The 21,995-nt window shown below is 42.6% G+C and overlaps 1 protein-coding gene across 2 annotated transcripts in view; it reads left to right on the forward strand.

The window, feature by feature from the left end:
• Positions 1-21,995, forward strand: part of KCNJ14 (potassium inwardly rectifying channel subfamily J member 14) — a 397,058-nt gene that overhangs the window by 282,810 nt on the left and 92,253 nt on the right. The window contains exon 1 of one of the 2 annotated variants that reach the window (XM_069637130.1): positions 6,978-7,108. The exons of the other annotated variant lie outside the window; for it this stretch is intronic. The gene's annotated coding sequence lies outside the window, so the exon portion shown is untranslated. Of the gene's footprint in view, positions 1-6,977; positions 7,109-21,995 lie in introns of those variants that run through there. 2 annotated transcript variants of the gene reach the window in all.

A 21,995-nucleotide genomic window follows, 5' to 3' on the forward strand; every position in this document is an offset into this window, starting at 1 on the left:
GGGATCATAATTATGGTGTAAGGCGCTATGCAAATGACAAAGAAATGAAAGAATGAATATCTGTGCACACCAGCCAGATACCCTTTCCCCTTTTAAGAGGAAAGACAGCATCTTCAAGAGCAATGTGTTGGCTGCATCGCTAACTCCTTGAATCTTTAAGCAATAGGTGACTAGTGTAATTTGATCTGAGGTGGCCGCAGAGGGCAAGCCCATTTCTGCTCTAATAGATTGCATCGCAGTTCCCCTGGGGAGTCCTAACAAGGTTTTCCATATACCACCTGCCAGCCTATCCATCAATGCTAGATCCCCTTTTGCCCACAACTCTGTGTCATATAAAAATGTTAGCCACATTTTGAGTTTACAGGCAATGATGAATGTTAAAAGAGTAAGACCTCCGTGCCTAAAATCAAAAGCTCTCAAAGCAGCCATTTCTTGATGGGCTCTTGCGTTAACAAATTCTTGATGCCTCGTCCATTTTAATTTCTCATCAAAGATCAGCCGAAGAGACCAATAACCAGCGTTTGTTATGAGCTACCTTTTGTGATAAAAAACATATAATTATATCCTTTTCTAGATTCTTTTTAAGCTCAGTGGCTACAGAGTTATGACTTCTGGCATCTATTTGTCGATGCAAACTGATTTTGGTAGTCATCTGCATACAGCAACCACAATGTATTCAGAACCAAATTTCCGAAGAAAAGGTCTTACTTTTCACTGGTAGTCAGGTATGCATTACACAGTTTGCGGGGGTAAGGAGCAAGAATACATCCTTGCTTCAATCCTTCCGTGGTCCAACCTTTTCTTGACAGACCCGCTGATGATCTTGCCTACTCTGAACTGTTGTGTTAGCATACAATTGTATGAAGATATTTCATAGGCTGGAATCTATAACCCCAGGGGTTCAATGTTGCCCTTGGCCTTCCCCACACAATCAAATTCGCTCAAGTAGTTCAGAAATACCACAAATAAAAGCATTGGCGAATACCTTTAATGCTATTCTTGCAAGAAATTTCAAAGTTGAATAACAAGCCATCATTTGATATTACTTTTCGGAAGCCAGTCTGCAGAGCTAACCACTCATTCTGTTGTGATGACAATATTTTGACAACTATTTCCCCATTGTGTCAAGAAGCCCAATGAGGCAGTAATTAGTAGGATCATCTTTGGTACACTTTCTATAAGCTGGAATAAGAATACGCTCCTCCTGCGATGACTATTTTCCTCAGCTTGACAATTATTACTGTATTGCTATCATGCACCCATGTACTCCCATTACTTGCCAGGCATAGCTATATACACATGTTCACCATTTGCCAGCTGTTGCCGTCATAAACCAAGGTACTCCCACCATTTGTTCAGCATTGCCATCATTGTGCAAGTACTCACACGGTTTGACAGAAATTGCCTTTATTCACCAGATGCTGGCATCAAATGGCTAAGTGCATTGATTCTAATACTGGAACCCCACGTTTACCACATTTTGAGACCCTGTGCAAACAGTTACCAAAATCAGGAACGCTTAGAAATGGGCTTCATGGCAGTCTAGAGAGGTGTAGGCAGGATTGTCTAACAAGCGGGGCCTGAAGCTAATGTAGTTGGGCCAACCTCAGTGACATTAACATCTGTAAATGCCCACCCACGCTGCTGAGTGGGCATTTACAGATTTTGGGTGGGCCTTGCCTGCTCAGGCCCAACCCTCTGTACGCCTCTAAGAATGACAAATAAATTAAAGTCAAATAATTACTAGAATCAGAGCTGCATCATTTCAGGACTAGGGATGCTTCCTGCACTGCATCTAGGAATACAATTACATGCTTGGATGCTATGGCCCAAGTTCTCTGGGCGCATTCATATCAAACGGCCTCGTGCTGTATGCTGCCACTAAAACGCAAGTAACATATGAGTTCATATATCCGAATTTCTACAGCATTGTATCACACCTTGAGGAAACATCAGAGCATTTAGGCGAATTTATACTGCATTGTATCACACCTTGAGAAAATATCAGAGCATTTAGGCGAATGTCTACAGCTTTGTATCACACCTTGCGGAAACATCAGAGCATTTAGGCGAATTTATACTGCATTGCATCACACCTTGAGAAAATATCAGAGCATTTAGGCGAATGTCTACAGCTTTGTATCACACCTTGAGGAAACATCAGAGCATTTAGGCGAATTTATACTGCATTGTATCACACCTTGAGGAAACATCAGAGCATTTAGGCGAATGTCTACAGCATTGTATCACACCTTGAGGAAACATCAGAGCATTTAGGCAAGGAGATACAGAATGGAAGATTGTGGACTTTCTAGACAGTCCCGATTGGCCCTGTAGCTACACGGTGGAGGTTGCAGCCTGCTGGCATAAAGCACCTCCTTAATATACCCCTGAAGATGGAAGGATGCAACAAGGTACCAAGGAACCAGCAGCTTCTTATGGGACACGAGGCTTCTGACCATTTAAAAGTAGCAGTGCCCCAAAAAGGAGGCCCTGAAAGTGTCAAAGTTTTCCCATAAGCCATACCTTGACGCATGGGGGTTATGCATGCCACTTATGGCCAGATACTAAAAGAGTATGTATGACAGCTGTGGTAAACCTGATGAGTAGGACCTCAAGGGGGGCCTTTTTAATGAGTTCCATGTCTATTGCCCCTTCAGTGCTTGGTGTGCTACACACCTGCGTTGAGCCGTGCTATCCCTATCTTTGTCTCCTTTTAGTGTGTACTGTCCTGGACCAGGTGCCACCCCCTTTAGGGAAATTTAGTTATGAACCAGATGGTTGTGTGCTGGTCTACCTGGTCCCCATTTCTCTTTGGTTGTCCTATGTTGAGTGTTGACTACAGGATTGGATTTACAAGTTGCGTAATAAGAGAACGTTTCTGTCGGTGAACATTGTCTGCAGTTTCGTTTTGCTTATATTCTTGTGGGAAATCTGTTAGAAGATAGTCGCTGGCCGCTTTTATGTATAATTTCCAATAAATTCAACAAAGGTAGCAGGCACCCCTCTCTCGGAAGAACAAGGCATGATAACCTGTTCAGTGGTTGTTAACCACATTGAGAGTTCGCAGCCATCTGCTTTTTCCTCACTGTACCTTTCACAGATGGGAAATATCCATTTGCATATCAGTCTTTGTCCTGCCCACATAAGCAGTCCAGCACCGAAATGCTATGGCAATTCCTCTCTGAACAAGAGTACCAACAGCAACCCCATACACGTGTTTCTGTCACGCCGTCCGCCCCGGGCTCTTTGCAGTCCACTTACCTGATGCGGTGTGCCACGTCCTGGAGGGTGTACCCACGCTTTCGCCTGGGGGGTGCAGGGCGGTCTTGGGCTCCGGTTGCTTCCAGGCCTTTGGGACGCGTAGTCTCGTGCATGTGCGGTCGGCTGTTCCGGGTTCCGGGCACTTCCGGGTTCCGGGTGCTTCCGGGTTCCCGGGGCATGCCGTTTCGCACGGGCGCGGGCGACCGCTTCCCGCTTTCCGCGCCTGTGCGGTATTCAGGGCACTCGGCTTGAACAGATCTGCTGTCCAAGCCTCACTTTGGGCCTACCAACACCTGGGGAACAGCACGGCTTGCGTTCCAAGCCTCCCAGGTGTTGGTGGCCATATTTAAGGAGCTTGGCGGTTCGTTCAAATCGCGTCTCAACGTGGTTTGAATCGGATCGTCGTTTCTCGCTCCTGTTATTCCGCCATTTGTTCCCTGCCGCCTGTCAGTCCCAGCTTGGTTCCTGTTCCTTCCTCCTGTCCGTGGTTCTGTCCTGCCAGCCCCTTGTCCTGGGTAGGGGGTTCCCCCTTGCCTCCCTGTTCTAGGGCTTTCCCTGCTTTTCTGTCCTGGCGTGGTTTCCCTGGATTCCTCTTGATCAGGTCTAGGGTCTTTGGTACTCCCTGTGTCCCTTGCCCTCTTCCCTGCTCAACCTTTTGCTGTCAGCATCTATCCCTGGAACTTACCACCGGATTTCCGCTTACCATCATCCAGATCCAGTTGTCGCCAGAGAACTTTTAACTTTAAACAACAAGGCTCCCCCTGTCAGTGCTTGCACTGTCCTGACGCCACGCTAATCAGGGGAGAGCGCACCCGTGGCGTTGGGAGCTGGTTCACCTCCAACCCAGTTCCTATTTGGGCGGGAGCTGGGCTGGTTCCCCGCGTCATTCTTCACATCTCCACAGGACTCCTGGCATTCTGGCATCATCTACAAAGTCATCAACTGGACGAACAGGTATGCAGTGCCCAAGTGACGCTATCTATAACAGTTTCAGCCTTGTTGGGCATCATCAGTGAGGTGAAGCTGAGCCTCTCTAAGCACAGTGAGCAGGGAGTCCACGTCTGGTTGCTCAGAGGTAACCTAGGGCGACCAACCCCAAGTTCCTTCAAAGAATTCAACAAAGGTAGCAGGCGCTCCTCTCTCGGAAGAACAAGGCATGATAACCTGTTCAGTTGTTGTTAACCACATTGAGAATTTCCAATAAATAATACAAGAAGTGACAGTAAGCCGCAAACCTTTGCAGCCCAAGGCCATTGTCTCCAGGGAGGGGTGGCTTCTGGTGCTTTCCATAGTGTCACCACGCTTCTTATAAAAAAAGACACCCTTGCAGAATTTGTCAATCTTACTTCGCAGTTGTTTTCAGAGGGCAGGACATTCCAAAGGGTGGAGCCCTAAACATGTCGGAATGGACAGAACTGAAGCTTTGTTGCTTTCAGCCACTCGGGCATTTCACATAATAAATAGAGCACACACACCAAGGGAAATGGTATGGCAATCACACAAAAATTCAACTGGGTTTCCATAGAATGCAACACAATACATGGGAGAAGACACTCTTTTTTTGGGTGCATTACTTTCAGTAATGGCGTAAGGAATGGGGATGTGTAAGCTCTATAAATACTGCAACAGGAGCGTTCACAGGTTCATAAAGGGGAAGTTCATAGGCTCGGAAAGGGGAAGTTCATAGGCTCCAGAAGGGGAAGTTCATAGGCTCCAGAAGGGGAAGTTGATAGGCTCGGGAAGGGTAAGTTGATAGGCTCGGGAAGGGGCAGTTCATCGGCTCGGAAAGGGGAAGTTCATAGGCTCCGGAAGGGGAAGTTGATAAGCTCGGGAAGGGGAAGTTCATAGGCTCAATGAGTAACAGCTCACGGGTGTAGGGTAAGCCCACAGGTCAGTGTGGGGCAACTGAGAATCTTAAAAGGGGCATCTGTTAGGCACAGGAGGATGATGGACGTGCTCAGTAGGCTCATAGGCTCCAAATGGGGTAGCTCAGGGGCTCAGAAGGGGACAGCTCATGGGCTCGGACAGGGACATTTCATAGGTTCAAAGAGATACATCTCTGAAGTGAAGTTAGGAGACGCCCAGAGGTTCAATTTGGGCAACTCAGAGCCTTAAACGGGGGTGGCCAGCAGGCATAAACGGATGCTGGGGAGGCTCGGTAGGCTCATATGCTCAGAAGGCGGCAGCTCAGGTGCTCAGTCAGGGTCAGTTCATAGGTTCAAAAGGGGTAGCGCACAATCGAAGACAGGGGCAACTGAGACTCAGCAAAGGAGCGGCACCCAGGTTCGAGTGGGTCTGCTCAGTGCCTTAGAAAGGGGGAAGCTGATAGCCTCCTAGGCTCAGAAGGGGAGAGCGAGGAAGGAGGTTATACAGAAATGTAGCAAAATCTTAGTTTAAGGTGACCACTCCTGCCAGTTCGATCATTGATGGTAGTGGTAAGCTAGATTTGGTTCCAAAGGTGAAATATATTTCGATGTGTGTTCCTAGTAGGTGCAAAGAAAACCATCAGTATCTGGCTGTGCACAGACAGTGTCCACAGAAAGTATTCCAGAGAATAGTCCCTGATGTTCGGAAACTTCCTAGGCTGCTCTACGTAACGATTTGCTGAACATTCTGGCACAGCCGCGACCCTCCTGGCCTGCGCCTCCAATGCTTGCTTTAAAAAAGAGGGTTTGTGGGCACCCCCCCCCTAATCGTAGTATTGACCCTTCTTACTTTTCCACTAATGACCCTTGTTTCTCACACCCTGAACAGTGCTTTATTTTCTCCGCCATCCCCAACTAGAGCCAGCAAAGTTTGAAGGGGCCATAAGTTAAGCCCTGCAACTGTCTGTTAAATGTGCTCGGTGTACACATCCCTCAACTTCCTATAGGTTTCTACTTAAGCATTCATACCCTGTTATCTGCGAGTTGAAGGCTGAGCGTAGCAAGTGCTTTTAACGAGGGTCTCTGGGCTGATAGCACCCGATCCGGCACGCCAAAGAGGGTATGAACGCTATTAGTTGCCAATCCGGTAACCCGGGGTGCTGAGAGCATTGTATTTTGTTTGAATGAACAGGATGCCTTGTGGCATCCTGTTCATTCAAACAATATACTTTAGTAAGATGGCCACCACAGAGCTGGAAGATGGGGCTCCAGACAGATCCCTTCTTACACTCCCATGGCAGCCAGCACGGACAGCAGGAGGAGGCAGAAGCAGCAGCGGCAGGTGCCATCACCATGGAAATCAGATGGGTGGGTCGGGGGGTTAAAAGAAGAAGGGAAGGGAGAGTGGAGTGAAGATGGCGGGGTAGGGGAAGTAGCCATCAGGTTTCGGAACGCAGGCTTATAGCGGTCGTTTTAGCCCGCGTTCTGAGCAACCTGATTGGTTGCTGCCCCAGGTGCTAATAGCTGTTTATGTTCCATATAAGTGTCTATACCACGCCTTGCTTTGAATATCATCAGTGCATATCTCTATTTGGTGTGTGCTCCTGATCAGTGTATACAGTATAAAGCAAAAATAATGTGGTGCATTAAAATCAATACAACTTCTTTTCAATTATAAACATGCAAACGTAGACAGCAAATCTAAAGGTTTCATGAGGTCCTCCAACGAAGCCTTTGATCAAAAGGCCTCTCCTGGACAGAGCTCTCGAGTTGCTCTGTGTCATGTGTCTGTAGGCCCTTCAGTGCTAGCTTTAATTCTTGCATTCTTATACTTGTGGTTTAGGTTTCCTGGTGCAAGACCCAGAGTGCAAATTGCATGAGCTACACAGGAGTGACACAAGACAATTTGAGATGTCTGCCTGAATGGACATGGCCAATCTTCAAACTGCTTGGATAAAGGCTTCGATATGAGTTTGAAGGTACTAGTTGTGCTAATACCGCACATCAGCATTTCAGCTACCACTCGTGTTAACTGTGTTGTCTCCGAATAGATTTCAGTTTTTCTTAGTCCCCATTCTGGACTTTATTAGTGAATGGAGGTACTGCCTTTGGTGGTAATATCAACAATTCTTAGGAGGTTATACCACCATGAATATGCTGGTGGTTTTACCCCCTCATGGCCTAATTCATAATGGGAGGAATTGAAAAAGCATGCATTAATACCATTTCTCCCGGTTTTTTCAGTTACTGTAAAACATGTAAAGATGCTCTTACTTAAGCTGCACTTTGGGTTGACTTTGTATATGATAATTGAGCATTATGTATATATATATAAAAAGGAGCCAGTATATTTAGCTTTTATGGACCTAAGCACTGCTTTTCATAAAGTGATAAGGGGTAAGCTTTGGCAGATGCTTAGGCCTTATACCCATGTGGTATTCTGGGTATTCTCACCTCATTACATGATAATAACGAGGCATGAGTAAGGTCAGGGTTGGAAGAACACTGTACACCATTGTTCCCCACACAGGCCAGGGTTAGACATTGTTACATGCTAGCCCCATTACTATTTCCCTCGTATATCAACATGCTTCATAAGGTATTGGTGGATTGTCATGTGGGTGTACCTAAAATAGGGGGCATGCCAATCCCGGTATTAGTATATGCGGATGACTCCGTACTCATTGCTCGTACCCCAAGAGCCAGCAATGTTTGATTAACAAATATACAGCATTCATGGGGAAGGTAGACTTACAGGTCAACTCAAAGAAATTGGCTGCTATGATATGTCTTCCGACACGGAAGAAGGTGAAATGGTACATGTGATGGAGAATAGGTGATAGAAGCATTTCCGTACTGTGGCGTTGTCTTGTGGTTGGAGGGCAAGCCCACTGCCCATAAAAACTCCAAGATTTGCTTTATCACTGTTGAGCTTCCCGGGCTCATTACCATTTCTACAGGGCAGGGCAGCAGTGCATGTGGTGCATTGTTGTGCAGTGTGATCATGATTTCAGTTTTGTTTGGATTAAGTTTCAGGTTGTTATTGATCATTCAGACTTATATCGCTAACGCAGCTAGTGAGGGAGTGTTTTTAGTTAAAATCCGTTGACAGCTTGAAAATTGAGTGACTCCTTAGTTTGGGGGGTGGAGGGTGCATACGCTGAAAAGAAGTGGTGCGAGACTTTATCCTTTATCCTTGTGATGTGGGGCGGTGCATTTGATGGTTCGCATTTATCAGGGGAAAGGAGGTGGATGGGTTGTTTTGGTTCTATCTTTGAGGAAGGATTGTATCTATTTTAGTGAGGTGTTGTCGGTGCTGGGTACTTGTACCCTCTTCATAAAGGGTGTGCTTCTGATTATGTCAAAGGATGCCGATATGCCTAGTAGAATGAGGGCTGAAAATGTGTTACTGTCAGTGTTCATTTTTATGTCATCCCAGATGGATAGAAGCAAGGGTGGACTGCGAACCAAAAGAGGCCCTGGAAATAATGTTCAAAGTCACCCCCTATTACACATTTTTAGCAAGCCCCACACTTTTCCAATGGAAAAAAGTGGAAATACCCTACATAAGAGGCCTCCAGAGTTCCCTATAGGCCAGTGTGCCCCTGGATAGAAGTACCAATTCTATTCCTCTCATTCTCATGCCACTCAAATACCAGGGAGCACCCATTGTGGATTAACTGGGACTCAAAATTCATCATCATAATGTGCTCCAGGACTTTACAATCCCTTTGCAAGAGGGTGGTACCTCCCTATTTCATTTCACAAACTACATATCCAATGGAGCATCTTTTGGCAGTTCTTGTTACCTGATTATTTCTATGCAGCAGTCTAAGGACTACAATCCGCAGAAGCATACAGGTCAGCACTGCTTTCTTTTTCCATGGTCCAGAGAGAGAGGAGGCAGATTACCTTAACTTGTGCTACGGCCAGTGTTGCTAACAAGCTGTTTATGCACTTGGTGCATCAGTATTAATCAGCTGCCTGTAGGAGCACAGGCTTCTTTAACTGAGTTCACTCTCTGCCCCTCTTGCTATTAACCATGGTTTCCCCCGGGTCCTCTTATGTTTCCAGACCTTTCTCCTGTTGCAACCCTATGCTTTCTGTCCGCAACCCTTCTTCTCTCGGCCTGCAGAACTATACCCTCTGCACGGCAACTATGTGCTCTGTCTGCAGTTCCCCTGCTCCCCTGCCTGTATTCCTCTGTTCTCCGCACGCAGCTCTTGCTCACGACCTCCAGTACTCTTGTTCTCTGCCTGCAGTTCCCTGCTCTGTGCCCATAGTCTTTGTTATCTGCCAGTACCTTTATTGATTCCAATCCTGAATTCCTTTGTTATCTGTCTGCAGTTCAGTCTTTGTTATTTCAGTCTGTGCAGACACTGCTAGTTAACAATCTGCTGAACAGTCCTTGTTATTGTAGTCCAGAGTTTCTGTCCAGAGTTTCCTTGATCCTAGTCCATCATTCAGTCCACTGTTCATTGATTCTGGTCCATAGTTTCCAGTCTGCAGTTCTAGTCCACAGCACCCATGTGCTCCGATTCCGGTCTTCGTGCTTATGCTCTTACCTCTTGTTCTCTTTCTTGAACATTGCTTACTTTGACTTTCTGTTCTTCCCCACATTTTTATGTGAAGGCTTGTTTAACTGTTCTGGTCCTTGCTTGTATAATGAATGTGTCCGTAGCTTGGCTGCTGGCTTTTCCAAAGCTTGGCTGCTTGCTTTGTCATTGCCCCACCTCTGTTATCAATGTGCTGGTTACTGTTTCAGGCGGCAGTCCACTCCTGCGGTCCCTTTTTGCAAGCATTCAGATTTAGGTTCTGTAATAACAACCTTCTCAGAAGGCTAGAGTCTCCCATTGCCTTCTGGAAAATACTTCCCCATTCTGTGCACACCTGTAGGGTATTTTGTGGAGATTTGGGGCCTGACGGTATTTTATTACCGCCGAAAAATAACTTAGCAATAATCACTCCTTGTATTCAGATTTGGCCATGTGCAACAATAATACAGTGGACATGCATTATTTCAGCACCCAGACATGCATAATTGGTATGCGTGGTTGGTATGCGTGGTTGGTGGTATTTTGGTGAGCATAATTCCCTTGTTTTATTTGTGGCCCCAATGTCCAGAATCCCTTATCTTTGCTTAGATTTCTCGTGTAATCACTAGAGAGACCTCAGACCTACATTTTAGGAATACCACATTTTCAGTGTTAGTGTTAGTGTGCCACCATGGGCGATCTCACTGACTTATTTACGACAGAGAGCTATATGTGGTAATTTTGTGGTAATTTCCACTACCTTATATACGGTAGGGAACTATGTTCAGAGAGTCCCTCTTCCCGTTGGCTCATATACCTCCAACGAGCTATGCTACAAACAATCACTCTCAACTGTCCATACTGAATATGATCATGCACACATCTGTCTTAAAATGACAATTGCATTGTTTAAAAATCTCCCCTCATCATCAGCACTGTATTGGTAAATAGAAGACACACCACCCGTCTGCTTTCAAATATTTTTCTGTATTATAAAAGTTGCATTTAAACACGATCTCACTCTTTACAGAAATAAATAAAACAGCACATTAACAGCATTGTCTGTAATACACTGAAAAAAAAAAATGGCGGAGAACAGAACACAATTTGCAACATTAACGTGTGATTAAGGCACCGGAATCTCCTTTCCTACTCTGACTGAACATTCTCATACACATACAGCTCCCACACTTATGTAATTACCTTATCTGTTCAGAGTTTTCTTCAGCTGTTCTCTTTCTGAATGTGGCTCCCTTGAAGATTAACCCCAGTGAAAACGAACGCCTGCCCAGGGACGTCATTTGGGGGTCGCCAGAGGTCGCAAGTGCGACCTCTGAGGTCTCCCTTGCGACCTCTGGGGTCTCCCTTGCGACCTCTAAAAAAAAAAAAAAAAAGTCTTTTTTTTTTTGTTTTTTTTTTTGTTTTTTGCAATGCAAGCTCCTGGGCTGTGGCCAGCACCATGTGGCTCATTAATTCTGGAGTGGCTAGCTTTCTTGTTCAGGTCCCTTAAAAAAGAAGAAAAATAAGAACATGAGGGCCACATGTCTAACACTTTCAGCACTGAACCCAAATAAGAAAGACTAGGAATGACAAAAAATGTGTCTTTCTGGAATTCTATACAATAATTGCTAGACTCATTAAAGGTTTATTTCACGCACACTTCAGGGGGTGAGTCAGTGATTTAGTCTGTTCTCAAATGCGTCAAGTCATCCTTTCATCCTTCTGAGGTCGATAAATGGGTACCAACACAGGTTGGGTGATATTGGGTGTATATTTCTTATATGTAAAGCGCTTAAGCTTAAGTGCTATATAATAACACATCGTTATCATTTGGTCATGGACGTCTGCTTGCAATCACAGTAATTTTGTAATATGGGCCTATACACACTGTTCTTAACGATACATATGGCGATCCATTCAGGTATGAAATGTACATCACATTATTGTGATATCGTAACAATATTTTTCGTAGTGTACAATGCTATGTGATGCCACTTCCTGTTTTGTCAACGGGTGAAAGGTTGTGTTGCATCGCTTCCCGCGATATCGCTTGGGGGTGGGGGCAAATGACATCACTTCCTGTGATGTCATCAGGGGGTCAAGGGTCGTGTGATGACACTTCCGCTACCCCTGGCATTTTGGTGAAATGACGTCCCTGCGCCTGCCGTTCTCAAACCGGGGTTATTATCTGGAATTCTCAGCTTTTGCAGATAGGAATGTCTCAGCCAGGAAAAGGTCCTTCTCCCAGCTCTGCCAAATCTTGACTGCCCTTCTCTCTCCTCAAACTCCCCCCAGCAAAACTCTGATCACTCCCTCTAGCATGATACTTGCTATGACGCTGCTCCAATCAGAATCAATCATGCCATCTCCTCCTTCTCTACACAATGGCTCATTTTTATACTAATACTTTGTAACCAACTGATTTCCTGTTCTTTCGAGCTCTTTTGCTTCCTGTAATTATGTGGACAGGGCAGCAGAGAAAAGAAAAAAAAAATGGATGTGCGTTTAAAAGTTCACTTTCAGAATAGGCCTAATTCTGCAGTGGAGACACATTTTTATTAGTGGATTATGTTAACTTTAGTTTCATTAGTCAGGTTAGTTATAAGTAATGTTAGTTATTATTTTCAAATGTGTCTCTCGCACCATAGGCATTTCAGGTGAAAAATAGTGTGCATTTTTGAATGTGCACGTGTGCTTTTAACTGTAAATAGATTTGCATCTTATATGTTAAAATCGTTTTTGACTGAATAGCCTGTCTTTCCTTGTTAATCTGGTAACACATATAGCAATGCACCGCACCCTTGTGGTGGTGCTGCAAAAAAAAAATTGCTACCTGTGCAGTAGTGCTGTACTCTGTGCTGTAACACGCCAAATATCCTTACATACCCTCCTTTTGTTTTTTAGAATCTGGCTACGATCCAAGCCAATTCCTAAAAACAATTTGTTCTTTTTCTTCTTTTCACAATATATCAATCCAATAAAATGAATATTCATGTTCATCAATGAAAAAGTTGCAATCAATACAGAATTCATCTGAGTTCATTAGTTTACAAAATGTTCTACATTTGCCTTCTCAGTGGAAGTGGCATTACTCTAAGTTTAGATTTTTCAAGTCAATTAAAACAATGAAATAAAACAACTAACCAAAACAAATAATTAATATAACAAATTAAAATAAATAATTAAAATAATAAATACGTGGAACTCCATATGTCAGCACTCTTGTCTGCCTCTGATATGTCCCGACCAGCGATGTTATTTGGTTCATTCGAGTACACTTTCATCTTGGCAATCTTAGATCCATAGGAGTCATCTTTTTTAGCATTCTGGTTATCTTGTCTTCACCTCCACCTGGAGGCAGGCATCTTTTGGTCTTCATCCAGGGGACTCCAGGACTCCATCGTCTCCCGTGGCCTCTGATCCCGGAACCTCCGACCAAAAATACTAACTTCACCCTTTTGCCAAAAATAAAACATGCTTGGTAAAAATATTTCGTTTTTTTTTTCTGAAATTAAACACAAGTTAAAAGAAAACAAGCACACATAAACAGCATTCAATATTTAATACATTTTCTCTCTGCACACCAACCATGAGCTTCCGTTATATGTGCATTTATTTATTTATTTATTTATTTATTTATTTATTTTATATAATATATTTTTACATATGCTACAGTGTTTATGTGCCATCATAACAATCAACTTTTTAACTCCTTTGTCACTGCCTCCTGATTGTACCCATTTATTTTCTCTTTTTGTGTTCAAGGGACTTTATCTGTTTCTACATGCTCAAGCTGCCTGATCTCATGTCTGGGATGGCATGGTTTGATTTGATTTACATGGACAAACTGCTCTATTGCTGTTTCACCTTCATTTTTCAAAATTTTATACACTACAGGAGAGACCTTATCTATAATTCGAAATGGCCCCTGCCAGGCTGCTAGAAATTTAGAATTTTTCTGTTTACTTTTTCCAAAATGAAACTTGTACACCTGATCCCCTACACTGTATTCCTTTACTGATGTCTTTTTATCATAATACGATTTTGCACTGTCAGCAGCTCTTTCCAGATTTCTCTGCACAAAAGCAAATGCATGTTGCAAATGCCTCCGCAGTTCATCAATATATTCATGAACTGTGGATGCACTCACAAGGGTTTGCTCATGTGTTCTGTATAGTAGGTGTTGTGGTAACACCATTTTCCTACCTGTTAAGACCTCATGGGGCTAACACCTGTTGCTTTGGCAGGAGTCGACCTGATTGCCATCAAAACCAATGGTAAACGTAAATCCCAGCTGGAACCTGCTTCTGCCACAAATTTCTTTAAAATATCCACAACAGACCTATTGCTTCTTTCAACTGTACCTGAAGACGCCGCCCGATATGCGATATGTAGTTTCCTTTTCACACCTAGTATTTGCCATACCTTACTCATTAGAGTACTTGTGAAATGACTTCCTCTGTCTGACTCAATTCTTTGTGGCAACCCAAACCTTGAGAACACATGGTTCACCAGCAATGTGGCTGCTGTTTGCGCACTACAATCCGGTGCAGGAATGCATTCAATCCACTTCGCCATCAAACATACCACACTCAAAATATAACGGTGTCCCCTGCTCGACCTTTTTAAAGGACCTACATAGTCTATTTGCAAATCTGACCATGGGGGAGCTAGGCCTCTTTTCATCAATGGTGCTCTATGCATTGGTGAAGCAGGTTTAAATTGGGCGCATACTAGACATCCTCTAGTATATAATTCCACATCTTGGGACATATGTGGCCAGTAAGCATAATCTTTTAGTATTTCTAATGTTTTTTGTGAACCTCTATGGCCTGCGGTTATGGCATCATGTGCATGGTGTAGCATTAGTCCTCTGAATGAAAGGGGTACTACCCACTGTATTTGTCCTGTTATGGACTCTCTAATCATGAGTCCATCCTGTAATCTAATTCGTGTTTTGTTCTTTAATAACACCCTCAACTCTTCTTTTCCCATACAATCATTTTCTGTTAAAGGATTTTGTTCGGGATCTATCAGATGATTATAATAGATTCCCAAAATTTGATCATTCTTTTGTGCCTCAATCAAATCTTGGTCTGGCGTGTCATGACTCCACTGCACCACCGGTTGATCTACCTCCTTTGGTGCTTTAGAACGTGTGACTGCATCAATTTGTATTTCACCCATTAAATAATCAATAGGTAGCAATTCTCCCATCACAGCCCCAATCTTAGCCAGGTGGTCTGCCTTATCATTTCCCTCCTTATCCTCTCCTGGTGTTTTTAAATGCCCACAAATTTTTCTCCAGTATATTGTTAACTCATTCTCTGACACCAATTTGTCTATGGCTTGTATCATTTTTCCATGCTTAAGTGGCTTTTTGTTATATGTAACCATGCCTCTTGCTTTCCAACCAGGCAAATACTCCACAAAGCTATTCCGTGCATAGTCAGAATCAGTCACCAGGACAATTTCACTGAACTTTTTATCAACTGCAGTAGCAATTGCTTTATAAATGGCTGCCAATTCCGCCACCTGACTGCTCCTATCTCCAATCCTCATCCCTATACTGGGGACACCTTCACATTTCAACCAGACATTTCCTATCCCTGCCACTAACTGTTTATTACTGTCATTTTCAATGTGAAAAGCACAACCATCCACATATACAGTTGGCAAATCCTTGCATGTTTTTTCATCAAAAGCTTTGTGTGGTGATTGTTCAAATTCCTGTAAACTAGTTTCTACTTCCATTTCATTTGGTATTTGTTCAGCTGCACAGTCATGTAAGTCAGCTAACCCTTGAGCAATTGGGTTCTTTTTATTTTGTCCATATCTCACTTCTACGGGAAAACCTTGTAATGCCAGCGTCCATGAAGTGATTCTGGATTGCGCTAGATTACCTGATCTAATTCTTTTACTCTCTAAAAATTGCAAAGGTTGATGATTTGTTTCAATAATTACCTTTTCTCCCTGAACATGGGGCGGAAATGTTGTAGCGCCCACACAGTGGTTAATAGGGCCTTTTCACATTCATTAAATTTCATTTCAACTTGGGAAAATGCCTTACTTGCATATGCAATGGTTTTGTGATTCAAATCGTGTTTTCGTGATAACACTGCTGACATACAATGTTCAGAAAAACCTATTTCTATAAAGAAATCCCTATCCTTTATGGGGTATGCTAAACATGGTGCCTTTACAAGACATTCCTTTAATTTAGCCACTGCATCAGACTGCCCTTTTTCCCATTTCCAGGGAGTATTCAGTTTAAGCAGTTTAGTCAATGGTTGAGTGATTTCTGCATAATTTTCAATGAACTTTCTGTTATAGCCTGTCATCCCTAATAAACTTTTTACTCCTTTCACATTTTTAGGATCTTTTAATCTTTGTATGGCCTCTATTTTCTTCTTTTGTGGATTTAGCCCATGTTCAGTCACTTCATGCCCTAGAAAGTTCACTTTTTTCTTGCACCATTGTGCTTTCTGCAAAGATACTTTGGCGCCTGCTTTCTGCAATTGGCCAAGTACTTGTCTTATTTCATCAAAATGGCTTTTCAGGCTTTCATTTTTTATCAGGACATCGTCCACATAAACTATTGTTCCTCTTTCCGCTGCATCCGGCATGGCCTTTCTCAGAAATATGCCAAATTCACTCCCACTATTGATGTACCCGAACGGAGCTCTAAGCCAGGCATATTGAGTCCTGTCAAATGTAAAGGAAAATAAATGTTGTATCTCCTCCTCCAATGGCACGCACCAATATCCAGAGGTGAGATCTAATGTGGTAAATACATTTGAACCATGTACCTGAGCTAGGCCCTGATCAATGAATGGTAGTGGCCATCTAGATATTGGTACTCTTTTATTTAACTCTCTCAAGTCTGCACACAGCCGCCATTGACCATTTGGCTTCAATACACCTAAAATAGGTGTATTGGATGTGCTATGAATGGGCCTGATGATTCCCCGTGATTCCAAATTTTTAATAATCTCTGCCAATGATTCTAAACATGCTAGCGGTAGTCTATACTGGCGCACAAACACTGGATTTCTGCTACACCCTTCTGGTAGTGTGGCCACATGTAAATCAGTTAAACCACAATCATAAGCATCTTTTACAAATACATCCTTAAACTCCATAAATATCTCCCTCAGATTGTCCCTCTCTTCATTGCTTTCACATGCATCCGCTAAGGAGATCTGATCTTCTACCATTTTGGAAAATTCTGGAAAATCTTCTGGTAAGGGAATCTCGGCGCTTTCTTCTAACTGTGTGGCTGTGTCTTTTTGTAAAGCTGCCACTTTTAAATATTTTGGCATATCAGCTTCCACTTCAATGGGCTGATTTTCTGTTTCATTTTCATTTAAATTAAATATTATGCAATCCTCTTGATGGCAGCACACTGTCTCATTTGAATCATAAGGATACACAGAATGAATTTTAAATATTCCTTTGGGCTGAGAGTTCAGGTGTTCTGGCAACTCGCCCTTGGCATCTACATATTTTCCAGGAATATTCCCAATCACCATGTTATTTAAATCTGCCGTATAATGTGATCTTTGTATGGCCATTCCTAATGGGGAGTTTTCCTCTAAATGAATATCCTGACAACCTTTATTATTTACCATGATTTTTACAGATCCCTCACCAATGTCTACCAATGGAATGTATTCATAATCCAGGCCTTGCTGTTTTATGGATTCATTCAGGCATACAAATGCATCAGAGCCTTTCATCTGCTGTCCATTTTTGCATTTCAGTGTTATTGCAAACTGTTTTGTAAATGCAGGAATAATAGTATTTTTCCTCATTTGTAATTCGATTGCATAAGGAACCAGTTGTGCACAATGATAAGCCCTTCTTTTGTCTTCAAACTCAGGTGCCGGACCACCTAGGCGTGACCATATTTTTTGATTAAGGAAATCTAACACCATACACATTCTGTGCATAATGTCATTTCCCATGTAAAATTCATTTTGTGCTCCACTCACTATCTATACATTATGGTAAATTGTTTTCTGCCCAATGCTAATTTTAAGCATGCATCTGCCTGCAATTCGGTTTTCAAAGTCTGGACTGTCCAAGCTAGAAACATATTGGTTTTTAATCCTAAATCTCGGGATTTCTCCCCTTTCCATTATTTTTTGCAACAATTTCTCATTAATGAAACTCCTTTCATGTTCAAGCGCTAAAGTGGCTTTTATTGTTTTAAAATAATCATTTATACCAACATGAACCCATGGTTGCTCATCTTCCATGTGTATTTCTGCCAGAGTGGTAATGTGTTTTTCTGAATCTGTTTTAGGAGCAATATTCTGTTTGCACGTTTTCTCTTTTAGATAAAAACATAATGTGTGCTCATCTATGGCAGTCTGCCAATCTTTCCTTGGGTCCAAGTATATTTGTACAGGTAGTTTTTCATTGTCGCTCTGCATTTTGTCTTGACACATTAATATGACAGTGACACTAGGTATGCAGCTATTCTGGAGATATACCTCCACAGCATCATTTGTTTTGGCAACGGTGTGACATTCATTTATATTGCTGTTTTGTGATTTTAGTTTCTTAGGCCTCAATGTTTTTTTTTGTTAAGGACCACAGCACTCCATTCACCCCATCTATGAGAGGAGACAATCTTTTCAGGCAATCTGTCCCCATCAGAAATGGAATTTCACAAATAGATGTGATCAATACCTCTTGTTTCATTCTGTGCTTTCCTATTTTTATGTCAACCTCAGTTACACCTATGATGGGCACCTCCTCCCCATTAAAGTTATGCACTGGGCCTTGATTTTCCTTCACTGTGATCTGACTCTGTGGAGGTCTCCCTTCATTGATACTCTTTACCAGCTCCTTGGACATAATTGTGGCCTGTGCGCCAGTGTCAATCATAGCAAAGGTATGGCATTTTTCTTCTACAGTGATGGGTGCATAATATCTGTCCTCAACTTCCTCTAATACACATAAAAAGTGTGAATTCTTACTGAGTTCAGGGCTCACCTTTCTCAGATCTTTTTCACTTTTGGCTAAGCACATTGGTAAATGGAAAGACATTTTTCCCTCCTTTTTACCCATTTCTGCACGAGATTTTTTATTCATTTCTTCATGATCAGAGGTTTTTTGGAGTGTGGCCACTGTTCGCCCATCCATCTGGGTAACATCAGAGACCACATTACAATCCTCCAACTGAACATGTGTAACAACATCATTCAGCAATTTGTCATTTTTTAATTCTGTGCATTTGTGATCATTTAGTGTGATACCAGCCCTTTCAGCCTCTTTAAAAATATGTGGCTCAAAGAATTCTTCAGGTGATTGACTTGTACCCTCCTTGTGAGTATTTCCTTTTTCTGTCTGTGTTTGGTCATTGTTTTGCTTGCCCAGGGAAGGAGCTATAGCATCCCCCCTTACTCCCTGTTCACTGGTATTCCCCATGCATGAGTCATTTTTCTTAAATCTGTTCCTTTGTTCTTTTGGAATTCCTAATGTTTCTTTTTCATTTGTGCAAATAATTATTGTTTTATTTAGCTCTAAGTTAAACCGTACCTCTTTTTTAGAAGTATTTGCACTTTCTGTCACAATTTCATTTACTGGTACTTTCATTTTTAATCCATTAGGCATCTCAGAGTCGTTATGCAAAATTATATCAGAGCAATCTGTCATTTTGGCACTGCAGTTATCATGAGTACTTAGTCACTTTTCGGAAGCCCCCCGGTCATTGCTATGGCCATCAGCCCCCTCTTTGGAAGGTTGTTTTTGCGCTGTATAGAGCTTTCCTATTTGCTCAGCTAACATTTTCACTTGGGCCTCAAGGCACTGGAACCTTTCCATCTCTCTAGGATCCTCTTTCTGTGGCCTAGTTCGATATTGGTTGTTTTCCCCCTGATTGGATCTATTCTGATACCTCTCAGGTGATTGATGTCGGTTGGGATGGTTTCTGAACTCTTGATTCATTTGTGGAGGGGAGCGGGTTGCACCCATCCTTTGATTATAGTCCCCTGGTGGGGAATCATTGTACTGGCGTGGACTGTAGTTCACGTTTTGCCTCATGTTCTGTCTCTCAGATTGTGGGTACTGGCCCCAAAGTTGATTTCCATTATCAGTAAATCGATCCACATATCGGGGCCTATCCTGATTACCATATATCATGGTGCTGGGATCAAATCTGCTCTGTGTCCCCAATGACTGGTAGGGACCATCATTTCTTTGATCTTGATTTTGTCTCTGGTTATTGTTCATACCTGCCATATCAGGCCGGTATCCTACCCGGGGTCTGTCCCCTAAATACCTAGGGCTGATGTAGCTCTCTCTATTACTAGGATCATGTGATTGGAACATTGGTACAGGAAATGGCGATCTTTGTTGATTACCCCTTCGTTCAGGTGTCACATTATTTTTACCTTGGCTTTGAGCAGACTCAAGGGACATATTGGCTGACCTGATTTCCATTACTGTGGCTGAGGGTTCTTTAGATTTAGGTCTAGTATCTTTCATTTTATCACTTTCTCTACCCTGACAATAGAGTACCTCATATAGTTTTGTGCTTTGATGTACAATCCATTCAAGGGACTTGTCACGGTCAAATTCACGGACCAATTGGGATATGATGTCTTTCTGTAGCCCATAGAAGTATGCAGTTTTAAACTCATTGGAATTTGAGTCAAAAGATACATCAAAGCGAGAAAATGCTCTTTTTAAGTCTTGTAAAAATTGGCGAGGGGATATATTAGGTCCAGCAGTAATTGTGTACGTGACTTTCTTTGCCTCCTGCAATGACTGAAAAGGAGAAAAATGACGCCTAATTTCTTTTTCAAACTCCAGCCATGTCATATTCTGCTGTTCATTTAATCCCCTTATGATGCTGGCCGTCGGGGCATCTAAAGTTAAATGAAAACATTGTCTGTACTGTTCCTTAGGTATCTGGAGTGCTTTAAAAATGTCATGCACCGCTTCTAAGTGATCCTCAATGCAGCATTCACCTCCCTTTTTAAATGGTTTGATCAGGGCTTTAATGGATTTCATTATTTCTATGGGGCTACTTGTTGCAATGCATGGAATTGCACTATTTTGTGATTCACTCCTGTTTTCAGGTGTATGAGATTGGTGGCCGCCCCCAATGGGAGTATCAAAACCCCCAAGGGCGCTGCAACCAAGTTCAGTCACCGGCCCAGTCACTGGAGCACTAGCTCTTTGGGCAGAGCTAGAATTCACCTCCACTCCATTGAATGTGGTACCCTGCCGCCTCTCCTGGGACCTGGGAATGCACATTTGCTGTTCTAAGTCCTTACACCTTTTAAGGAGTCTGTTGGCTTCATCTTGCAAATAGTTGTTTTCACCATTCATTTTATTAATCACCTCCTGCATGTCGCACATTTGCATTTGGCATTCATTGAACTCTTTATTTCTCTTGTCTCTTTCTTGAATCATTTTAATCATTTCTTGTTCTGCACTCTGGAGATCACCTTCTTTTTCACAATGTTCTTTTTGTAAAATCTGCATTTCTGAAACAACCTCATCTTTATCCTGCCTAATGTGATCCACTAAGGCTTTTAAGTGTGCCAATTCTTGCTCACTATCTTCAAATTGTTTCTTGCTTTTGGATAACTGAGTATCAAAGTCTCTACATTTTAATTGCATGTCTTTTTGGCATACATCCAATTCTGCTCTCAACATTTCCTGATTTTTACTTGCCCCCTCTAATTCAGTCTTTAACCTGTTAATTAGCTAAGTATCATTCTCTTGCATTCGCAGGGACTTGTTTAAAATAAACCATATTTTGCCGCATAGCCGTATTAAACAGTCTTTCTCTGCACTTTTATCGGCTGCATTCAATAATCTTTAAGGCAGACCTGAATTATGCTGCCTTCTGCAAAAATATTGTCTAGTTTTTCTTTCTGCACCTCACCCTGAATGCGGTTACTCCATTCTAACGTGCTATTTGACGACCAATTCCCATGTGCAAACAACTTTGCCTCTAAATATTGCACTAGATCTGAGAATGTGGTTTCCCTTTGTGACATTCTGAAATTCGTTTTTAGTGGCACACTGTTATTATAAAATGGGTTCCCTTTAATGTGCAAATGGCAGTGTGAGACACGCTTGCCACGCCCAGTAGGTACTCTATGATCACTTTCCCGGCCTGCAACGCACCATAAATATGTAGGGTATTTTGTGGAGATTTGGGGCCTGACGGTATTTTATTACCGCCGAAAAATAACTTAGCAATAATCACTCCTTGTATTCAGATTTGGCCATGTGCAACAATAATACAGTGGACATGCATTATTTCAGCACCCAGACATGCATATTTGGTATGCGTGGTTGGTGG

The sequence above is a fragment of the Ambystoma mexicanum genome, chromosome 1q (assembly GCF_040938575.1).
Source record: "Ambystoma mexicanum isolate Mex_15411 chromosome 1q, UKY_AmexF1_1, whole genome shotgun sequence".
NCBI classification, from domain to species: Eukaryota; Metazoa; Chordata; class Amphibia; order Caudata; family Ambystomatidae; genus Ambystoma; species Ambystoma mexicanum.